A 22,067-nucleotide genomic window follows, 5' to 3' on the forward strand; every position below is an offset into this window, starting at 1 on the left:
CAGAATGAGATTTTCACTCTGCAGCGGAGTGTGCGCTGATATGAAACTTCCTGGCAGATTAAAACTGTGTGCCCGACCGAGACTCGAACTCGGGGCCTTTGCCTTTCGCGGGCAAGTGCTCTACCAACTGAGCTACCGAAGCACGACTCACGCCCGGTACTCACAGTTTTACTTCTGCCAGTACCTCGTCTCCTACCTCAGTCGGGCACACAGTTTTAATCTGCCAGGAAGTTTCATATCAGCGCACACTCCGCTGCAGAGTGAAAATCTCATTCTGGAAACATCCCCCAGGCTGTGGCTAAGCCATGTCTCCGCAATATCCTTTCTTTCAGGAGTGCTAGTTCTGCAAGGTTCGCAGGAGAGCTTCTGCAAAGTTTGGAAGGTAGGAGACGAGGTACTGGCAGAAGTAAAGCTGTGAGTACCGGGCGTGAGTCGTGCTTCGGTACCTCAGTTGGTAGAGCACTTGCCCGTGAAAGGCAAAGGTCCCGAGTTCGAGTCTCGGTCGGGCACACAGTTTTAATCTGCCAGGAAGTTTCATATCAGCGCACACTCCGCTGCAGAGTGAAAATCTCATTCTGGAAACATCCCCCAGGCTGTGGCTAAGCCATGTCTCCGCAATATCCTTTCTTTCAGGAGTGCTAGTTCTGCAAGGTATGCAGGAGAGCTTCTGTAAAGTTTGGAAGGTAGGAGACGAGGTACTGGCAGAAGTAAAGCTGTGAGTACCGGGCGTGAGTCGTGCTTCGGTAGCTCAGTTGGTAGAGCACTTGCCCGCGAAAGGCAAAGGTCCCTAGTTCGAGTCTCGGTCGAGCACACAGTTTTAATCTGCCAGGAAGTTTCATATCAGCGCACACTCCGCTGCAGAGTGAAAATCTCATTCTGGAAACATCCCCCAGGCTGTGGCTAGGCCATGTCTCCGCAATATCCTTTCTTTCAGGAGTGCTAGTTCTGAAAGGTTCGCAAGAGAGCTTCTGTAAAGTTTGGAAGGTAGGAGACGAGGTACTGGCAGAAGTAAAGCTGTGAGTACTGGGCGTGAGTCGTGCTTCGGTAGCTCAGTTGGTAGAGCACTTGCCCGTGAAAGGCAAAGGTCCCGAGTTCGAGTCTCGGTCGGGCACACAGTTTTAATCTGCCAGGAAGTTTCATATCAGCGCACACTCCGCTGCAGAGTGAAAATCTCATTCTGGAAACATCCCCCAGGCTGTGGCTAAGCCATGTCTCCGCAATATCCTTTCTTTCAGGAGTGCTAGTTCTGCAAGGTTCGCAGGAGAGCTTCTGTAAAGTTTGCAAGGTAGGAGACGAGGTACTGGCAGAAGTAAAGCTGTGAGTACCGGGCGTGAGTCGTGCTTCGGTAGCTCAGTTGGTAGAGCACTTGCCCGCGAAAGGCAAAGATCCCGAGTTCGAGTCTCGGTCGGGCACACAGTTTTAATCTGCCAGGAAGTTTCATATCAGCACACACTCCGCTGCAGAGTGAAAATCTCATTCTGGAAACATCCCCCAGGCTGTGGCAAAGCCATGTCTCTGCAATATCCTTTCTTTCAGGAGTGCTAGTTCTGCAAGGTTCGCAGGAGAGCTTCTGTAAAGTTTGGAAGGTAGGAGACAAGGTACTGGCAGAAGTAAAGCTGTGAGTACCGGGCGTGAGTCATGCTTCGGTAGCTCAGTTGGTAGAGCACTTGCCCGCGAAAGGCAAAGGTCCCGAGTTCGAGTCTCGGTCGGGCACACAGTTTTAATCTGCCAGGGAGTTTCATATCAGCGCACACTCTGCTGCAGAGTGAAAATCTCATTCTGGTATGATCTACTCTCTTCTGCAAGGAGGAAGTCAGTACCAAGACTAAGTTATCTGTGCACCGTTCAATCTTTCGACCAACTTTGTTGTATGGGAGCGAAAGCTGTGTGGATTCAGGTTACCTTATCAACAAGGTTGAGGTCACGGATATGAAAGTAGCTAGGATGATTGCAGGTACTAGTAGAAGGGAACAATGGCAGGAGTGTGTCCACAATGAGGAAATCAAAGAAAAACTGGGAATGAACTCTATAGATGCAGCAGTCAGGGCGAATAGGCTTAGATGGTGGGGTCATGTTACATGCATGGGAGAAGCAAGGTTACCCAAGAGACTCATGGGTTCAGCAGTAGAGGGTAGGTGGAGTTGGGGCAGACCTAGGAGAAGGTACCTGGATTCGGTTAAGAATGATTTTGAAGTAATAGGTTTAACATCAGAAGAGGCACCAATGTTAGCACTGAATAGGGGATCATGGAGGAATTTTATAAGGGGGCTATGCTCCAGACTGAACGCTGAAAGGCATAATCAGTCTTAAATGATGATGATGATGATGATGATGATGATGATGATGATGATGATGATGACAGAAAAATTATTCGTTACTAATGACAACTTTGTATCAGATAAATTTAATTTCCACTAAAAAGAGCAGCATGACGAATGTAAAAGTATGATTAATATTTTAGAGAACTATGATTTTATAGTGCTTCTTGCCTTTTTTAATTCATTATTTGAAATCATTAATCCAGTTTCTAAGGCTCTACAGCATAAAAATAATAACTTACAGAAAGCTAGTATTTTTGTTTTGAATTGACTGATTAAAATAAGAAATCAACATTCATTCCATGGTTTGCTAAACAAGTCCAGAAACCTATAGCTCACATCACATAAGACGGCGCTACATGCATAGGGGCAGAGCAGCGGAGGGATGAGAACTGTGCATGTGCGGCAGCAGAGGGTGGGCAAACAAAGTCCACATTGCCGAACTGCGTTGCTGTGTACAACAGTCAAGCTCATTTGCCTACACATCATATTATACATTCAGATCTATGGGGGAAATGGTAAGTATTACAACCAATTTTGATCAGTCATCATGAGAGAAATATTAATACACATCTTGATGACATTGCGTCCACTGCTCCACAGATTTACTCTGCTTGACGCTGGGAGGTGAGAACAGCTGATTCAGCTTTGTGAAAACGTGAAGCACAATTTTTCTCAAAATGACAATTGTCTAGTGACAAGATCATTGAGCAGCTTGCAGTAATAATCATTTATTGTGATTTGAACTGTATTATAAGTAAAAATTTAATAAACAACAAAATTAACTTCAGGCGCAAACCGAAATCATTATATATGCTTGACAACTGCTTCTACTCTGTGTGTGAGACTGCAGTTAAGCATAATCACTGTGTGTAAAAAAGGGGGTAGTGACAGAAAAGACTAATGAAAAAACTATTGTAAAAATGGTCAGTAAGTTGTCATATTTTTTGCTGTTAATGGGCATTACGAGTGTAAACTAAATCTGTGAATAACTCCAGGGAATGATGAACGATAAATTGAAAACCACTGGTATCTCAACACGTAACAGTTTCTGTCATTTTATGGCCTCATCCAGTTCGTACCTTGAAAATAACAGGGGTGAACACGTGGAAACATCGGACTTTTGACAGATTTATGCAGCTGCATCTCCTGTGTTATTAGAGCATACAACATGGTGGGAAAAGCTTAACTTCTCCTTGGACAGTATGTTGAACATTATAGTCTGCATAATTCAAAGGATACAAGGTCCTAATCTAGAAGGATACAAAGTTCTTATTATTATGCATGCAACTGATATGTTGACGAACACAAGAGTCTTTAAAACGAAGTAATCTTATTATTAGTTTGTTTCAAAGTCTACATCATAATACCATCGTCACTTCTATTTGAGTCTGTTTCTGAACAGTCTCATTGTAAATTTACAATGATAGGTTCAAAGCTTATATCCATCACCACTTCCCAGTCAAATTACGCTTTCTGAAGCTTTTCAGCATGACACATAGACTGTCCCCACACTACGGGTGGGATGTTGTCTATTGCCTCATGCACAAGCGATTCAGTGAATGTTATCTTGAATGTTTTTTTTTTTCCCCCTCCAACATAGCCTTACCCTATGCTCAGATTAATTCCATGTGGTTACACTGACAGTGACACTTGGGTAAACGCAAAACTGTGTGACCACATGCAAGTTCAAAGAAGTCAAGTTTGTCCACTCTGTCACGTGACTTGTATAAATTAACGAGCTGCAGGAGATCGACACGAATCTGGTTTATATTGTGCTTAATGTTTTCATTTTTAAGCCAGGGAAAATTATCCACTTTTCTGGTGTTTCCTCTGTAAGTTGAAATATATAACTGACAATGACTGACTTCAAAGCAAGGTACAACAAGAATTGTGATCACGTCACGAAACTGACAGCATTCATTTCCAGATGGTAGTCACTGCTGTTTTTCTTACATGTAAATAGAAATTTACTCTCAGAAACAAAACAGGAAGAAGAGTCAGCATGTAGAATAATTATCTGGGAACCTATTCCTATAAAAACTCTGAAACCACCAGTACTACCACTCATTTTCCAGCAGATCTTCCTCAAATGATTCTAATTGACCCATGTTTCATCAAGGTAATACACTGTTGAACTACCTCCTTCTCTTGTATCATGAATTTTTGTATGGATGTAGTTTTTGCTGCACTTATGTCATTTCTTTTAACTAAAAACTCTCTTCTTAACATATCTGGAACCAACGTCTTTTAAAATTCTTTACATTGACAAATTGCTTACCACAGATGCCAGTTTTCCCCTGCCTAACTGTAACACGTTTTGGTGATGCCGGGCTTGCATCATTCACATGGAGCACTTTGAAACACCATTGTTAAAACCATCCATTTGTGTTACAGATTCGTTGCGATTTCAATGCTTCTCAGGCAACACAGAACCAACTTTTTCTATGGTTCTGACAGCTCTGAAACTTTCAATTACAATTCTCTTTACAGTTCTCTTGCCGACACCACATAATTCTGGAGTCCATCCTTGTGTCTTCAAATGTCCACAGTAGGATACCTGCTTTCAAATTCACATTTGAAAATGTTATAAATGCGATATATAATACCCCTCATCTGCTTGTGAAGCACATCACATTATTGCACTCATATGGCTTTTTTTTTTAATCACACTTAAACATTTACAGTGACAGTTGAATGAATAATTAAGCAACAGTGCAGCATGTAGGAGTGAGATTCTCGCTGTAGCCACTCGGAAAGAGAATGAACATTATTGGCTGGCAGTGGCTAGTGGAGAGGATGCGCAGAACGGCTGAAAATTGGGTCGCCTTCCAACATGACACAAACTTTGGCAAAAGAGTGGGGAGTAACTACTGTTTTCAAAAATAAGAAGGAAGATGACAAACCAATATTTTGATGAGTCATCCGAAGATGGGTGAATTTCAGACCCAGAATCGTACTTCAAAGTCAATGTGTACTATTGTTGTTTAGATATACTAATTTCTCAAACTAAACAAAAATATCAATGCCTCTGTGACCTTAGTAATACATTCAAAGTGTCACAACTGAAGAAACTCATCATTTTCAAATGAAACAATAAAAATGAAAGTGGGAAAACTGACTTTTAAATATAGTAAAGACATATCATTTTATATGTATGACCAATTAATTTCTTTGAAAATATGCTTAAAAACTGAAATTCAGAAAATCCATTCCATTGAGGAATTCATGGAATTATTACTGACTAAATTCAATAGCCTTTCATCCAGTTTTCCAGAGGTAAAACAGCATGTTTCCTATTTTTGGCCCTTCTTGTAACAACTGTAACAGCTGAAAGAATATTTTCGATATTAAAACAGATTAAAAACTATCTTAGAACTTCTATGAGCCAAGAACGTCTTTCAGACTTGCCAGTGATGCATATAGTTGCAGAACATGTCAAAAAACTAAAATCATCTTCAGCTATGGATGATGTAATAAGCAAATTTGCTGAAAAAATTGTGAGAAAACTATGTATTTGAATTGTTTGGCTGTCTTGACTCCTAGTAGCATTAATTGTAAATAATTACTTACCTATGTAAGCTATACATAATCAATAAACATTTATTTTATTCAAAACGGAAGTTTTTGTTTCTTTTGTAAAAAATCTTTACCTTCAATTTGAACTTTCCCACAGTCGGGTAAAAGGGACCTGCAACAAATTTTGATACAGTGCCCATCTAAGGCAAGCTACATCACTGGTACAACCTCTACATCAGGAGGGAATCAGGCATACTTAGGTCACTCACTATGTAAAAAAAATCTCTAACTGGGAGGTGGAAAACCAAGTGCTGTTAATAAAGAAAATAAATAATGTTTGTGCTTGTTTCTGTTCTTATCTTTACCATATTACATATTGTTAACAAGCTATAACTGAAATACTAAGTTGATTATTTCGATATTAACTGGCCACTGTGCATTTTGTCAATTTCAATGGTTTGCTACTTCCATAAATAAAGTATCAGTATACTTTGCCTTGAGCAATTACTTTATACAGCTTGCTTCCTGTGTCTAAATCTGTACCTAACACTCTTTATTCCTGGGAAAGCAATTCATAAATAGCCAATTTTTAAACAGTGGCTTTGTAACATTGAAGTAAAATATATTGCAAACATATGAACCTGCTAGGGGTGATAATATTACATAGAAAACCTAAATTTTAGGAGTCCATAATGATTAAAAACTATTTTATATTTAATGTTTTTCATGTAAACATGCTGAATTCTGTAAGTTATGTAATACACTGAGAAACATGTACAAGACATTGGACCCTTGTTTCCTTTTGTCAAAACACAATGAAAATGAAACGAATATTTCCTTGAAGATGCTGGAACCATGTTATAAATGGTTCTACATCCACTGACTATTATATGGAATGTTTGTTGAAAGGAAATATTAGAACTGTGTATAGATAATAGAAAATAATAAAGATACAGACATATATTTGATAACCTTTAGAAGTAACCCTGACAATTTGTGCTGATGCACAGATCCATGAGGACATCACACTGTTACAAGCATTGACTGTAATTGTAATTAATTTACTCACGAAATCTCAATACATTTCGTCATAAGGCACAGTGTCCATCCATTTGATCTTGCTAACACTAATCAAGCCTTGGTGTGCCTCAGTAATTTTTACCCCACCCATTTTCCTCCAGTACCAAACTGACTTGACGATCCTTGAAGCCTCAAGATGTGTCCTAGCACCTCTTTATTTATACGGTATACCCGATTAATCTTCTACAATCTTCTGTAACACTACATTTCAAAAACTATTTTCTTATAAAAGAATTTTCAGATTGGATAAACCCCTACTTTATCTGCCTAAATGAACACTGACACAACAAGATTGAATACACATTTTGTTGTGAAGGTTAGGCTGGAAGGTGACAGTTTGGTTGCAAGGTTGTAAAGCTGAATGTGGATGCAGAGTGTCAAGAGTAAAATAACTTGTCCCGTACCTGTGCATGTAATATTGAATGGGTGGGTACAATGGAGTGGTGGGGCTTTTGTTGTGTGCAAGCACTGCCTGGTAGGGGAGAGTGAGTTCGAAAAATGAAGCCTATTCAAAAGCAGAACTTCTAAGCTGCCGTCAGCAACTCTGCAAAAGATCATACTGAGAGCTCATCCCCATCCTACTAGTAATATGATTGACTGGAGTGCCTAATAAGAATATCAGCACATGAACAACTAACACAACTGCTGATGGTAGACGAAGCACACAGCTGAGCAGATGACTGCAGACTAAGGTGGCCACTCCTTTGAAACAAAAATGTACACACACCCAGGGCAAATACACAGAATTTGGGTGAAAACAAAGAGGTCATTGTATTGGAGTATGCAACAACACAAAAGGAACAGTGATTTTTTTATGGTTGGTTCTGAGTAAATCATTTTGCTGGGAGCACCTGGATTCAGTATAATCAAGGGGCTAGCTGTACACAATTTCCTTATAACATAAGACTAAACAAAGTGAGGGCAGTGATGTGCTGCTGCCTAAGAATCCACTTTTACCCCTCTGTGGTGATGACTCATAATTATTCTTATGTATATAAATGCCACGTCATCAAAATATACAGGGTGAGTCACCTAACATTACCGCTGGATATATTTCGTAAACCACATCAAATACTGACGAATCGATTCCACAGACCAAACGTGAGGAGAGAGGCTAGTGTAACTGGGTAATACAAACCATACAAAAATGCACGGAAGTATATTTTTTAACACAAACCTAGGTTTTTTTTAAATGGAACCCCGTTAGTTTTGTTAGCACATCTGAACATATAAACAAATACGCAATCAGTGCCGTTTGTTGCATTGTAAAATGTTAATTACATCCAGAGATATTGTAACCTAAAATTGACGCTTGATAACCACTCCTCCGCTGTTCGATCGTGTGTATCGGAGAGCACCGAATTACGTAGGGATCCAAAGGGAACAGTGATGGACCTTAGGTACAGAAGAGACTGGAACAGCACATTACGTCCACATGCTAACACCTTTTTATTGGTCTTTTTCACTGACGCACATGTACATTACCATCAGGAGTGAGGTACACGTACACATGTGGTTTCAGTTTTCAATTACGGAGTGGAATAGAGTGTGTCCCGACATGTCAGGCCAATAGATGTTCAATGTGGTGGCCATCATTTGCTGCACACAATTACAATCTCTGGCGTAATGAATGTTGTACACGCCGCAGTACATCTGGTGTAATGTCGCCGCAGGCTGCCACAATACGTTGTTTCATATCCTCTGGGGTTGTAGGCACATCACGGTACACATTCTCCTTTAACGTACCCGACAGAAAGAAGTCCAGAGGTGTAAGATCAGGAGAACGGGCTGGCCAATTTATGCGTCCTCCATGTTCTATGAAATGCCCGTCGAACATCCTGTCAAGGGTCAGCCTAGTGTTAATTGCGGAATGTGCAGGTGCACCATCATGCTGATTCCACATACGTCGACGTGTTTCCAGTGGGACATTTTCAAGCAACGTTGGCAGATCATTCAGTAGAAACGCGATGTATGTTGCAGCTGTTTGGGCCCCTGCAATGAAGTGAGGAACAATGAGGTGGTCGCCAATGATTCTGCACCATACATTGGTACTCATGTACTCATGTGTGGGTTCATGGCAACAACAGTCCACGGTCGCTGTCGCTCTACCTGTCTGAGCCAGCGAGAATTGTCCACGGACCAGTAATGCATGTTCCGTAGATTCACTGCCCCGTGGTTTGTGAAACCCGCTTCATTGGTAAACAGGTAGAACTGCAACGCATTCTCTGTTAATGCCCATTGACAGAATTGCACTTGATGATTAAAGTCATCACCATGTAACTGCTGATGTAGCGACACATGAAACGGGTGAAAGCGGTGATGATGCTGTATGCACATGACAACACTTTGACTCAGTCCACCGGCTCTCGTAATGTCCCGTGTACTCATGTGTGGGTTCATGGCAACAGCAGCTAACACACCAACTGCACCCGCTTCTCCTGTGACGAGCCTGTTACGGACCCGTTTGCGTGCTACGACCATACCTGTTGCATACAGTTGGTGGTAGATGTTTTGCAATGTGCGGCACGTTGGATACTCTCTGTCCGGGTACCATTCTGCATACACCCTGCAGGCTTCAGCTGCATTTCGTCGACACTCGCCATAGATGAGTATCATCTCCGCCTTTTCAGAGTTTGAATACACCATGGCCACAGTTCCTACAACACTACACTATCACAGACTCTGGTAACACTGTGTACTACAGTTGGTCTGCATGCAGAGACGAATGCAGAATAACAATAGCAGCAAGTGCTACATGCGTACACTGCGACAGCTAGACCAAATCACAACAGTGCACTACAGCCACACTCGTAAACATGGTCGTCATTGTAAACATGTCCCTGCAGATGCTTCTCACCGACCATGGCCCGTGTTTGTTACAACACGCAACTGAACATCGGAGGTTTCAAGTGTCAACTTTAGGTTACAATATCTCCGGATGTAATTAACATTTTACAATGCAACAAACGGCACTGATTACGTATTTGTTTATATGTTCAGATGTGTTAACAAAACTAACGTGGTTCCATTTAAAAAAACGTAGGTTTGTGTTAAAAAACATACTTCCGTGCATCTTTGTATGGTTTGTGTTAAACAATTACACTAGCCCCTCTCCTCACGTTCGGTCTGTGGAATCGGTTCGTCAGTATTTGATGTGGTTTACAAAATATATCCAGCGGTAACGTTAGGTGACTCACCCTGTATATCAGGTAATCAAAAAATAAAGGTGATAATCACAACATTCTTTTAGGTGTAAACAAGAGTGTGTATCACCTGGGTTTAAGTTACAGTATTTTTCATACCATTGCAAAATGGGGGAGGGGGGGGGGGGGGGGGGAGGCTCTCTGATATATGTCAATCCATGCATGCTGTGACAGATCAAGCTGACATCCTCCATCTGCTCTAATTACATCCTAGTTACTATCAGTAATTTTTATACCTTTTTTCTGTCTCTGAGCGTTGTTTGGTTCTAATTACATGATGTAGGCACAAATCTGCCCGTTTTTTATTTGGGTCAGATTTCATTCTGCTTCATTGTAACTGTGTGGGCTCAGTTGTTTTTGTTGTGGTCTTCAGTCCTGAGACTGGTTTGATGCAGCTCTCCATGCAGCTCCTAACCTGTGCAAACCTCTTCATCGCCCAGTACCTACCGCAACCTACATCCTTCTGAATCTGCTTAGTGTATTCATCTCTTGGTCTCCCTCTACGATTTTTACCCTCCACACTGCCCTCCAATACTAAATTGGTGATCCCTTGATGCCTCAGAACAAGTCCTACCAACCGATCCCTTCTTCTAGTCAAGTTGTACTACAAACTTCTCTTCTCCCCAATCCTATTCAATACTTCCTCATTAGTTATGTTATCTACCCATCTAATCTTCAGCATTCTTCTGTACCACCACATTTCAAAAGCTTCTAGTCTCTTCTTGTCCAAGCTATTTATCATCCATGTTTCACTTCCATACGTGGCTACACTCCATACAAATACTTTCAGAAATGACTTCCTGACACTTAAATCTATACTCAATGTTAACAAATTTCTCTTCTTCAGAAACACTTTCCTTGCCATTGCCAGTCTACATTTTATATCCTCTCTACTTCGCCCATCATCAGTTATTTTGCTCCCCAAATAGCAAAACTCCTTTATTGCTTTAAGTGTCTCATTTCCTAATCTAATACTCTCAGCATCACCCAATTTAATTCGACTACATTCCATTATCCTCATTTTGCTTTTGTTGATGTTCATCTTATGTCCTCCTTTCAAGACACTATCCATTCCGGTCAACTGCTCTTCCAAGTCCTTTGCGGTCTCTGACAGAATTACAATGTCATCGGTGAACCTCAAAGTTTTTACTTCTTCTCCATGGATTTTAATACCCACTCCAAATTTTTCTTTTGTTTCCTTCACTGCTTTCTCTAAGTCTACAAATGCTAGAAATGTAGGTTTGCCCTTCCTTAATCTAGCTTCTAAGATGAGTAGTAGGGTCAGTATTGCCTCACGTGTTCCAACATTTCTACGGAATCCAAACTGATCTTCCCCGAGGTCGGCTTCTACTAGTTTCTCCATTCTACTGTAAAGAATTCACATTAGTATTTTGCAGCTGTGACTTATTAAACTGACAGTTCGGTAATTTTCACATCTGTCAACACCTGCTTTCTTTGGGATTGAAATTATTATATCCTTCTTGAAGTCTGGGGGTATTTCGCCTGTCTCGTACACCTTGCTCACCAGATGGTAGAGTTTTGTCAGGACTGGCGCTCCCAAGGCCGTCAGTAGTTCCAATGGAATGTTGTCTACTCCGGAGGCCTTGTTTCGACTCAGGTCTTTCAGTGCTCTGTCAAACTCTTCACACAGTATCTCCCATTTCATCTTCATCTACATCCTCTTCCAGTTCCATAATATTGTCCTCAAGTACATTGCCCTTGTGTAGACCTTCTATATACTCCTTCCACCTTTCTGCTTTCTCTTCTTTGCTTAAAACTGGGTTTCCATCTGAGTTCTTGCTGTTCATACAAGTGGTTCTCCTATCTCCAAAGGTCTCTTTAATCTTCCTGTAGGCAGAATCTATCTTACACCTAGTGAGATAAGCCTCTACATCCTTAAATTTGTCCTCTAGCCATCCCTGCTTAGCTATTTTGCACTTCCAGTCAATCTCATTTTTGAGACGTTTGTATTACTTTTTGCCTGCTTCATTTACAGCATTTTTATATTTTCTCCTTTCATCAATTAAATTCAATATATCTTCTGTTACCCAAGGATTTCTACTAGCCCTCGTCTCTTTACCTACTTGATCCTCTGCTGCCTTTACTACTTCATCCCTCAAAGCTACCCATTCTTCTTCTACTGTATTTCTTCCCCCCATTCCTATCAATTGTTCCCTTATGCTCTCCCTGAAACTCTGTACAACCTCTGGTTCTTTCAGTTTATCCAGGTCCCACCTTCTTAAATTCCCACCTTTTTGCAGTTTCTTCAGTTTTAATCTACAGGTCATAACCAATAGATTGAAAGATCTTACAATTTAAAACCTGGTATTCTTGAACCAAGTGTTAGCTATGATTAAGTTGTGCTCTGTGCAAAATTCTACCAGGCGGCTTCCTCTTTCATTTCTTAGCCCAAATCCATATTCACCTACTATGTTTCCTTCTCTCCCATTTCCTACTACCGAATTCCAGCCACCAATGACTATTAAATTTACGTCACCCTTCACTATCTGAATAATTTCTTTTATCTCATCACACATTTCTTCGTCTTCTGCAGAGCTAGTTGGCATATAAACTTGTACTACTGTAGTAGGCATGGGCTTCGTATCTATCTTGGCCACAATAATGCGTTCACTATGCTGTTTGTAGTAGCTTACCCACATTCCTATTTTCCTATTCATTATTAAACCTACTCCTGCATTACCCCTATTTGATTTTGTGTTTATAACCCTGTAGTCACCTGACCAGAAGTCTTGTTCCTCCTGCCACCGAACTTCACTAATTCTCACTATATCTAACTTTAACCTATCCATTTCCCTTTTTAAATTTTCTAACCTACCTGCCCGATTAAGGGATCTGACATTCCACGCTCTGACCCGTAGAATGCCATTTTTCTTTCTCCTGATAACAACATCCTCTTGAGTGTTCCCCGCCCGGAGATCCGAATGGGGGGTACTATTTTACCTCCGGAATATTTTACCGAAGAGGACGCCATCATCATTTAACCATACAGTAAAGCTGCATGCCCTCGGGAAAAATTACGGCTGTAGTTTCCCCTTGCTTTCAGCCGTTCGCAGTACCAGCAGAGCAAGGCCGTTTTGGTTAGTGTTACAAGGCCAGATCATTCAATCATCCAGACTGTTGCCCTTGCAACTACTGAAAAGGCTGCTGCCCCTCTTCAGGAACCACACGTTTGTCTGGCCTCTCAACAGATACCCCTCCATTGTGGTTGCACCTACGGTACGGCTACCTGTGTCGTTGAGGCACGCAAGCCTCCCCACCAACGGCAAGGTCCATGGTTCATGGGGGGACACAAGCCTCATGAGTGCTATGAAACATTGCATTTTTTGTAGTTTACATACAATATATATTATGCACACAAACCTCATGAGTGCATAATATATATTGTATGTAAACTACAAAAAATGCAATGTTTCATAGCACAGTATTACAAATGGTTCATGGGGGGGGGGGGGGGGAGCAGGGGGGGGGGGTCCTCAGTATTTGACAGCAAAAATACAGCTTTGTTTAAGATAATGTTAATGAAAAGTTATGTCTGATTAAAAATTTTACTACAGTAAATAAGAGTGAAAATATTTTGAGCTAACAGATTTGATAAGGATGACACTACTCATTGTAAAGACTGGCTTTCCAAGTTTTCATTCACATAGTAAAAATCTTGTAAAAACAATTACTTTCAAGATAATTATCATTAAACTCAGAAGTAGCTATATTTTACATTGCAGATTTTGAGTCTGTGCTTGTTAGATTTCATATTTGACTGCTATACTTCGTTACTCACATTTTTATGCACAAGGTGGCTTTCTTCATTACCTGATTCAGCCATTAATTATGCTTTTTGCATAATTTACCATGATGTTCAATATTGTGCTTGTACCCATATACAGGTTATTTACCAATACAGACGTACAAAATGATTCCATATACTTTTCCAAAGCCCTAGATCAATACACTTTTTAGAAAACAAGTTATTATTAACAATTATAGTCTATCCTGGGTAGCAAAATTCAACCAAGCAGTTTTTCAAATGATGAATTCTGCCATCGGACTCATGGTGGCATGTACATTTTTGAGCAAACACCATCTTGCATTCAACAAGGTTTTCAGCATTATGATGTCAGAATGACATGCTACTGAAGAGACATCATGAAAGAGACCTCATAAATCAAGTTGGTGGGCTTACAGTGCTTGTGCAATACAGTGTCCTTAGTGTGTGTGATAAAAAGCATGGAAAATGCACTGGAGGCAGCTATACTGTTAGAGACCACATTAAAAATCATAACTATATTTTTGTATTGTATGCCAGACACTAATATTAAAGCATTTGCACAGTCCTTGGAGAAAACTGACCTTTTTTTTTTTAATGGTCTAAGAACAGGATGTATATTCTTGGTGACATAAATATTGATGTAAGACTAAGGCAGCCACCAACCACACGATTTAGTTTTCTAAAAATGTTAATAGTGAATGATTTCTATTGCATTAATGACAGTTTATAACAATTTTCCTGTCATTATCAGTGTTCATTAATGATGCATTAATGATACTTCAGAGAACCAAAATGAAAAATACCCCCCCCCCCCACCTCCTCCCACAGACATATTCCAGTGCCTAACCAACTTACACAACATCCTTGTCTGCCCTTATTCCACACTTGTTCCAAACCAGGTGCCCCATGGGGCTTATCCTGCAATACATGGAAAACCTGTCCCATATTACTATCTCCTCCAGTCCTGTCACAGACATCACCCATCCCATTAAAAGCAGGGGCAAATATAAAAGCAGCCGTGTGACCTACCAAGTTATCTGCAACCACTTTGTTGCATTCTATATGGTCAGGACTGCCAACAAGTTGTGTGTGCACATGAATGGCTATGACTAAACTGGCCAAGAGACAGCTGGATCACCCAGTTGTTGATCATACTACCCAACATCGTATGCTTAAATTCAATGACTGCTTCACTGACTTGATTATTTCCACACACACCAGCCTGCTGACCTCAACCTTCCCTATTTCCTGTCTTTTGCCTGCCTCTATCTCCTTCCTCGCTCCCACTCCAGGCCTATACACTGGTGCACTAACGGAATCCTTTCCCCTTCTCTACTTTTCTCTCCTCCCCGCTACAGCCCAGCATAGCCTCCAGATGCTGCAACTAGCGGGGCTTACCATCTTCAGCATAGCCTCCAGATGTTGCAACTAGCGGCTTACCATCTTCTACACACACACACACACACACACACACACACACACACACACACACACACACACACCATTTTCTAAAATTGCCAATGGTCCTGAAATATTGATGTTCACAAATGGGTATTTCAAAATGTTTACAGAAACAATTTTTGTCAGTTCTACATGAGTACATGAACTGCACATTTTCTAAAAAACACACACACACACACACACACACACACACACACACACACACACACACACACACACTCTCCCCCTTGTGCTCAGTTAGCATTCTCCTTCTCCATTTTCTAAATTTGCCAATGGCCCTGAAATATTGATGTTCACATTTCACAAATGGGAATTTCAAAACGTTTGCAGAAACAATTTTTGTCAGTTCCACATGAGTACATGAACTGCACATTATCTGTTTTTCATTGTAAGTGTCAAACCACTCATAGTGATATCTGAAACTGATATCACGATTTAATGTATAGTTTACTGCAATAGATGTGCAACCCTTGCTATTTTTGCTAACAGATGTTGTAGGACTCAATTCTAGGATTCTGCTATATCTCGATAGTAAAATCATGGTATCTTATTTTGACTATGCCATACAGAATAGAGAAGTTCATAATCCATGTTGCTTATTCACTACCTGTATGTTGTAACTTTATTAAAACAAATTTCAGTTACTGTTCTTAAAATATTTTGGCAGACTGTTGTCCCATTTGTGTCTATTCATAAATTTTTGTTTGTCTGAAATAATGGTATTGTGATCATGCATCTTGTTACACTTATTTGATTAATCTTGGTGGTATACAGAAAATAGAAAGTAACTGTGATAGTAAATATATATTTTTTATGTTTCCTTGTATCATATCCTGACATGAGGTCATTCCTACATAAGATTATATCTCCTTAACACAGAGTTACTTTTTTGTAGGTCTTTGTCTGAGGTACATCTTGTGAAAAATCCAGGATGGAATGTAACAATATTAGAGAAGGAAAGTTGCTACTCACCATACAGTGGAGATACTGAGTCACGACAGGCACAAAAAAAATTGACAAGTTATAGCTTTCGGCCGGCCATTAAGGCCTTTGTCAGCAAAAGAAAAACACACACACACACACACACACACACACACACACACACACACGTGTCTGCAGTCTCAGATATGTGGTTTAGTTATCTGAGATTGCAGACATGTGTGCAAGTTGCATTTGCACATGCGTGAATATTTTTGTTGTGCCTATTGTGACTCGGCATCTCCACTATATGGTGATTAGCAATTTTCCTTCTCTAATATTGGTACATGTTGTGATATATTTATGGTGGATAGTACCTTCATGGATGTAGATCTGGCTCAATTGTTATCATTCTCTCAATGAACGGATGACCATATTAAGAATAAGGGGAAAATTTTTCAACATAACAATTATTAATGTACATGCAACCACAGAATAGGCAGATGAACAACAGGAGGATGAGTTTTATAGAAAAGTAGAGCAGTAGTATGATCAAGCTCCTAAACATGATCTTAAGATCTTAATAGGAGACTTGAATGCAAAAATAGGAAAAGAAGAGGCGTATCAGCCAACGATAGGAAGACATAGCCTCCATGAAATATCAAATGACAATGGAATTAGGGTAGTAGACTTTGCTATAAGTAAAAACATGACTGTCAGCAGTACATGGTTTCCACACAAAAATATACACAAAGAAACATGGATGTCACCAGATGGACAAACTAGAAATCAGATAGACCATATATTGATTGACATGAGACACAGATCAGACATAATGGATGTCAGGAGCCAATGTGGAGCTGACTGCAATTCAGACCATCATCTAGTGAGAATTAAGTACAGGCAAAGGATCTCACTATTGAGTAAACAAAAATGCCACAAACAGAAATGTTTTGACATTAAGAAACTAAGGCCACAAGAAATATGGAGAGCATATCAGGCGAAAATAGAAGAGGGGATTAAGAATGACACCAACACATCATATGGACATATAGAAATAACGTGGAAACAATGTAAGACTGCAATCCTCAAGGCAGATGGGGTGGTTTTTTGTATGGGCTCAAAGGAAGGCAGATTGGTTTGATGAAGAATGTGTGTGGAGAACTGAGGAGTGTAACATAGCATGAATGAAATTATTTCAGAGAAGAACTAGAGCAAATCTGAATGATATAATGAGAAGCGCCATGTAGCTAAGAGGGTTTGCAGAAAGAAGAAAAGAGCACTAGAAAAGAAGAAATTGGAAGAAATTGAACAGCTATAAGAGAAGCAAGTACGTGAAATGTACCAAAAGATTAAAGAAGGAAAGGCTGGGATTCGATCCAGAACAAATATGCGTAGAAATAAAGAAAGGGATTTGATACGGGAGAGTAATAAAATACTCGACAGATGGGCAGAATACTTCCAAGAGTTACTGAACCTAGAAGTAGAAGGATTAGAACAAGAAGAAATGGTGGAAATAACTTATTATGGGCCAGAGGTCTTAACACCAGAAGCCACACTGGAGGAAGTGATACAAGCCATTAAGACTTTAAAATATAACAGGGCACCTGGAGAAGATCAGATCCAGGCAGAACTACTGAAATATGTTGGGAAAGCATTGTGCAAACCAATATGTAAAGTAATACTGAACATCTGGCAGGAGGAGAGCATGTCAATGGAGTGGAAAATGGCTATTATGTGCCCCATACATAAAAAAGAGATAAATTAAACTGCCAGAATTACCAAGGAATATCCCTGCTAAATACTACATATAAAGTGTTCACCAAGATCTAGGAGGCTTACTCCCTATGAGGAAGACAGAATTTGAGACTATCAGAGTGTCTTTCGAAGAAATAGGTCAACAACTGACCAAATATTCACATTACGCGTACTACTTGAAAAATGTTATGAACATCAAATAAACATACATCAGCTTTATATCCATTTTAAATAAGCCTATGATAACACCACAAGAGTGACATTGCGGACATTGTGGAATGTGATGGAAGGAAATACCTAAGAAGCTCGATAAACATATTATGATAACCCTCAATGAAACACAACAGTAAAGTAAAAATACTGAGCAAAATCTCCAGAGAAGAGGAAGTAAAGAAGGGACTCAGACAGGGTGATAATATCTCCTCACTGCTATTCAACCTTGGCTGATGCCTATCAACAACTGGAGAGATGTGCAAGGGAACTTGGCCTGGTAGTCAATGTCGAAAAGACCAAATATACTGCAATGACCAACCAGCGAAACCTACCAAATCTCAGGATAGCCGACAAAGAGTTTGAAAGAGTGAAAGACTTCAAGTACCTTGGGTCAACTATCACAGAGACAAATGACATCAGCAACGAGTGCAAGCTAGAATAGCAGCAGGCAACAGATGCTACTTTGCCACACTACCCATAGTTAGGGGCTCACTTCTATCACAAAAATCTAAAATCCTCATTTGCAAAACAATTATAAGACCAATTGTTATGTATGGTGCCGAGACATGGACCATGACTGCAAATGAGGAAAGGATCCTTAGCATTTGGGAGAGAAATGTTCTGCGTAAAATATGCAGCCCAATAAACAATCAAAAAGGTTGACGCATCTGTACTTATGCAGAATTAGAACAACTTGAAGAACCTGACATTGTCACTACCATTGAAATAAAAAGACTGTGGTGGGCAGGATACATGGTCAGAATGGAGGAAGACAGAACATGTAAGAAGATTTTTGATGGAAACGCCGGAGGCAGACAGCAGAAGGGACACCCCAGAAAGAGATGGATGGTTGGAATTGAAGAAGACATGAAAAAGCTGGCTCACATGTTATTGTTCTCTTTACAACAGTGTTCTGTTACTGTGTGTACTAACCCAAAGAAAGGCTATTATTAGCGAAAGGAGGGAATTATGTTTAACACAAGAGCTGTAATGCTTATCCCTGAAATAATTAATAAATTTGATGGTTAAGACAAAATGAATTCAATATTATTCATCTGTCAAAAGATAATTTTAATCCAGAGAGTTACATAAATACAGTGAATGCTTTCATGCACTTTTATATTTTTTATTTATTTTATTTGGCCTTCAGCAGTGCAACACTTTTCTGTCAAAGTTTCCTGAATTTGGAACATATTTATTATTTGTGGAATAATTGCCTCAACAAACCCATACCATTAGTATGTAGATAACTCCATAATTTCACTGTAAGATGTGCATATTAATACTGTGTATTGGTATTTAACGCCTACCCATAATTTTAGTTTTCCTGAATTTGTCTGATGAACTTTTCATTGGCTTGACAGTAACTCCTATAGGCATATCTTGTATACGAAGAATAGAAATCTCTACAAGACTGACTCATTGCTCATATGATTCATTCACTTCATGAAATAAAAACAAACACTTCAAGTATCAATGAACACATTGTACAATATAGTATTTACCATTGCAGTTTTGGGCAACCTGTTTTTGCAGTTGGTAAGGAAGTTGTTTACAAAATGCCTTTTCTTTTTTATGTGTACTCCTCTCATACTTAGTTGTATGGGTAGCCATATTTTATGTTTAGTGCATCTTCAGGAAACTTTTCTTCATCATTAGGGACTCTACAGTTGCCCATTCAGTGTAGAGCTAAATACACTATATAACATTCAAGACCCAGTTACATTGCTGGTGTTCTTTGCTAATGCTAAACTTTTGAAGCCTCGTTCTTTGCAGATGGTTGGAAATGTAATATAATAGTTCAATGATGGAATGACACCATTGATTTAAACTTGAGATTACTTCACATTTCTTAGTGCCAAAACACACAATGATGAAGATCAATTTCTGCAATCAGCTATTTTTATAGTTCAAATAAATCAGGTCAGCAACTATGTTGGATTAATTCTAAATAGTGTCAGGTTCTTTCCATAGTGAAGTCATAATTCAAATATACAAAAAACAGATCTTCACAAAACAGCACTTGAAAGAACTCGGTCACTGAAGCTTTATTAACACCTTAACAAAGAGAAGTTACATGGATAACTGCAGCTGGATTTTCTAAAGAAGTTCAAGAACTAATCACACTGGGTGATTGAAACAGTAAGATCTGCTCATATTAGTGACTTTAACTTTCAAATGTTGACTGGATGTGTGCACTTGATACTTTTATATTAATATATTACGATGAAAATAGCTAATCATGACTCTGCCACAAGGAAGTTACTACAATGATTACTAGGAGCTAAATTCATATACTGAGAACCATGTCGAAATTAGTGGCAACGAAATTATGGAGAAGCAAGTAATAACTTGGTTTATCTATACTGTAGGAAAAGTTAGATTGCTACTTATTATAAAGATGAACGTCAGGTTGCAGACAGCTGCAATTAAAAGACACTCACAAAAAGCTTTCAACAGGGCAGGTGATGAGAATAGGAAGGAGATGATAGGAGAGAGGAGCTGGAAACCATTGGGTGGAGCGTGTGGGGACAATATGTTACCGAAGATTGAGGCAGGATAAATATCAGCACGGAGGATGTGTTGTAAGTAAACTCCCATCTGTGAAGTTCAGAAAATCTGGTGGTGGAGGGAAGGATCCAGATGGCTTGCATTGTGAATGGGCCACTGAAATCAAATGTGTTATGTTCAACTGCGTGTTGCGTCACAGGGTTGTCTATTTTGCCCTTGGCCACAGTTTGGCGTAGGCTGTTCATTCTGGTGGACAGTTGTCTGGTAGTCGTACCAATATAAAAAGCTGTGCAATTATTGCAGTAGAACTGGTAAATGATGTGGCTGCTTTCACAGGTGGCTCAGGCCCTGATGGGGTAGGATAAACCTGTGACAGGGCTGGAACAGGAAGTGCTGGGTGGGTGGATTGGGCAGGTTTTTCACCTGGGCAAAGTTATCCTACAACACATCCTCTGCTCCCATAATTATCCCGGCCTCGACCTACAGTAACCTACTGTCCCCACACCCTCCACCCAACTGTTTCCACCCTCTCCGTCCTATCATATCCTCCCCATTCTCATCTCCCACCCTGATCCTTGTGGAAAAGGGTTGGGATTGGGAGTGGCATAGGGATAGACTAGGATGTTGTCGAGGTTGGATGGGTAATGGAAACCAATTTAGGAGAATTGGTAAGCATCTCTAGTAGAACATCCCTTATTTCAGGGCATGATGATAGGTAATCAAAGCCATGGCAAAGGATGTGGTTGAGTTGTTTCAGTCTGGGGTGGTACTGGGTATGAAGGGGACACTCCATTGTGGCTGGTTCTTGGGGGTGGTGGGAGGACTGGGGGGTTTGAGGGGAAATGGTGTGGGAAATCTGTTTGCGGACTAGGTCTGGGGGATAGTGCCTGTCTGTGAAGGCCTTGTGAGACCCTCGGCATACTGAGCATGGGAGTGTTTGTCACTGCAGATATGCCGTCCCCAGCTGGCCGGGCTATATCGGAGTTATTTTTCGCATGACAGGGATGACAGCTGTCAAAATGCAGATACTGTTGGTGGTTGGTGAGTTTAATATGGACAGAGGTGTAGATGAGGCCATCAGAGAGGAGGAGGCCAACATCTACGAAGGTGGCATGCTGCATTGAGGAGGACCATGTGAATTGGATGGGAGACAAGGTGTTGAGGTTGTGAAGGAACAAAGATATGGTGTCTTGGCCCTGAAGATCATGAAGATATCATCAACGAATCTGAATCAGACTATGGGTTTGGCATTTTGGGTGGCTAGGAAGGCCTCCTCTAGATGGCCCATAAAAAGGTTGG

The 22,067-nt window shown here is 40.2% G+C and overlaps 1 non-coding gene across 1 annotated transcript; it reads left to right on the forward strand.

Moving 5' to 3' along the window:
* Window positions 1–1,037: 1,037 nt before the first annotated feature.
* On the forward strand, window positions 1,038–1,112 carry Trnas-uga. Its single transcript has one exon. It is a non-coding gene; the product is annotated as a tRNA-Ser (tRNA).
* The last annotated feature ends 20,955 nt before the right edge of the window (window positions 1,113–22,067 follow it).

This window comes from Schistocerca piceifrons, chromosome 5 (assembly GCF_021461385.2).
Source record: "Schistocerca piceifrons isolate TAMUIC-IGC-003096 chromosome 5, iqSchPice1.1, whole genome shotgun sequence".
Taxonomy (NCBI): Eukaryota; Metazoa; Arthropoda; class Insecta; order Orthoptera; family Acrididae; genus Schistocerca; species Schistocerca piceifrons.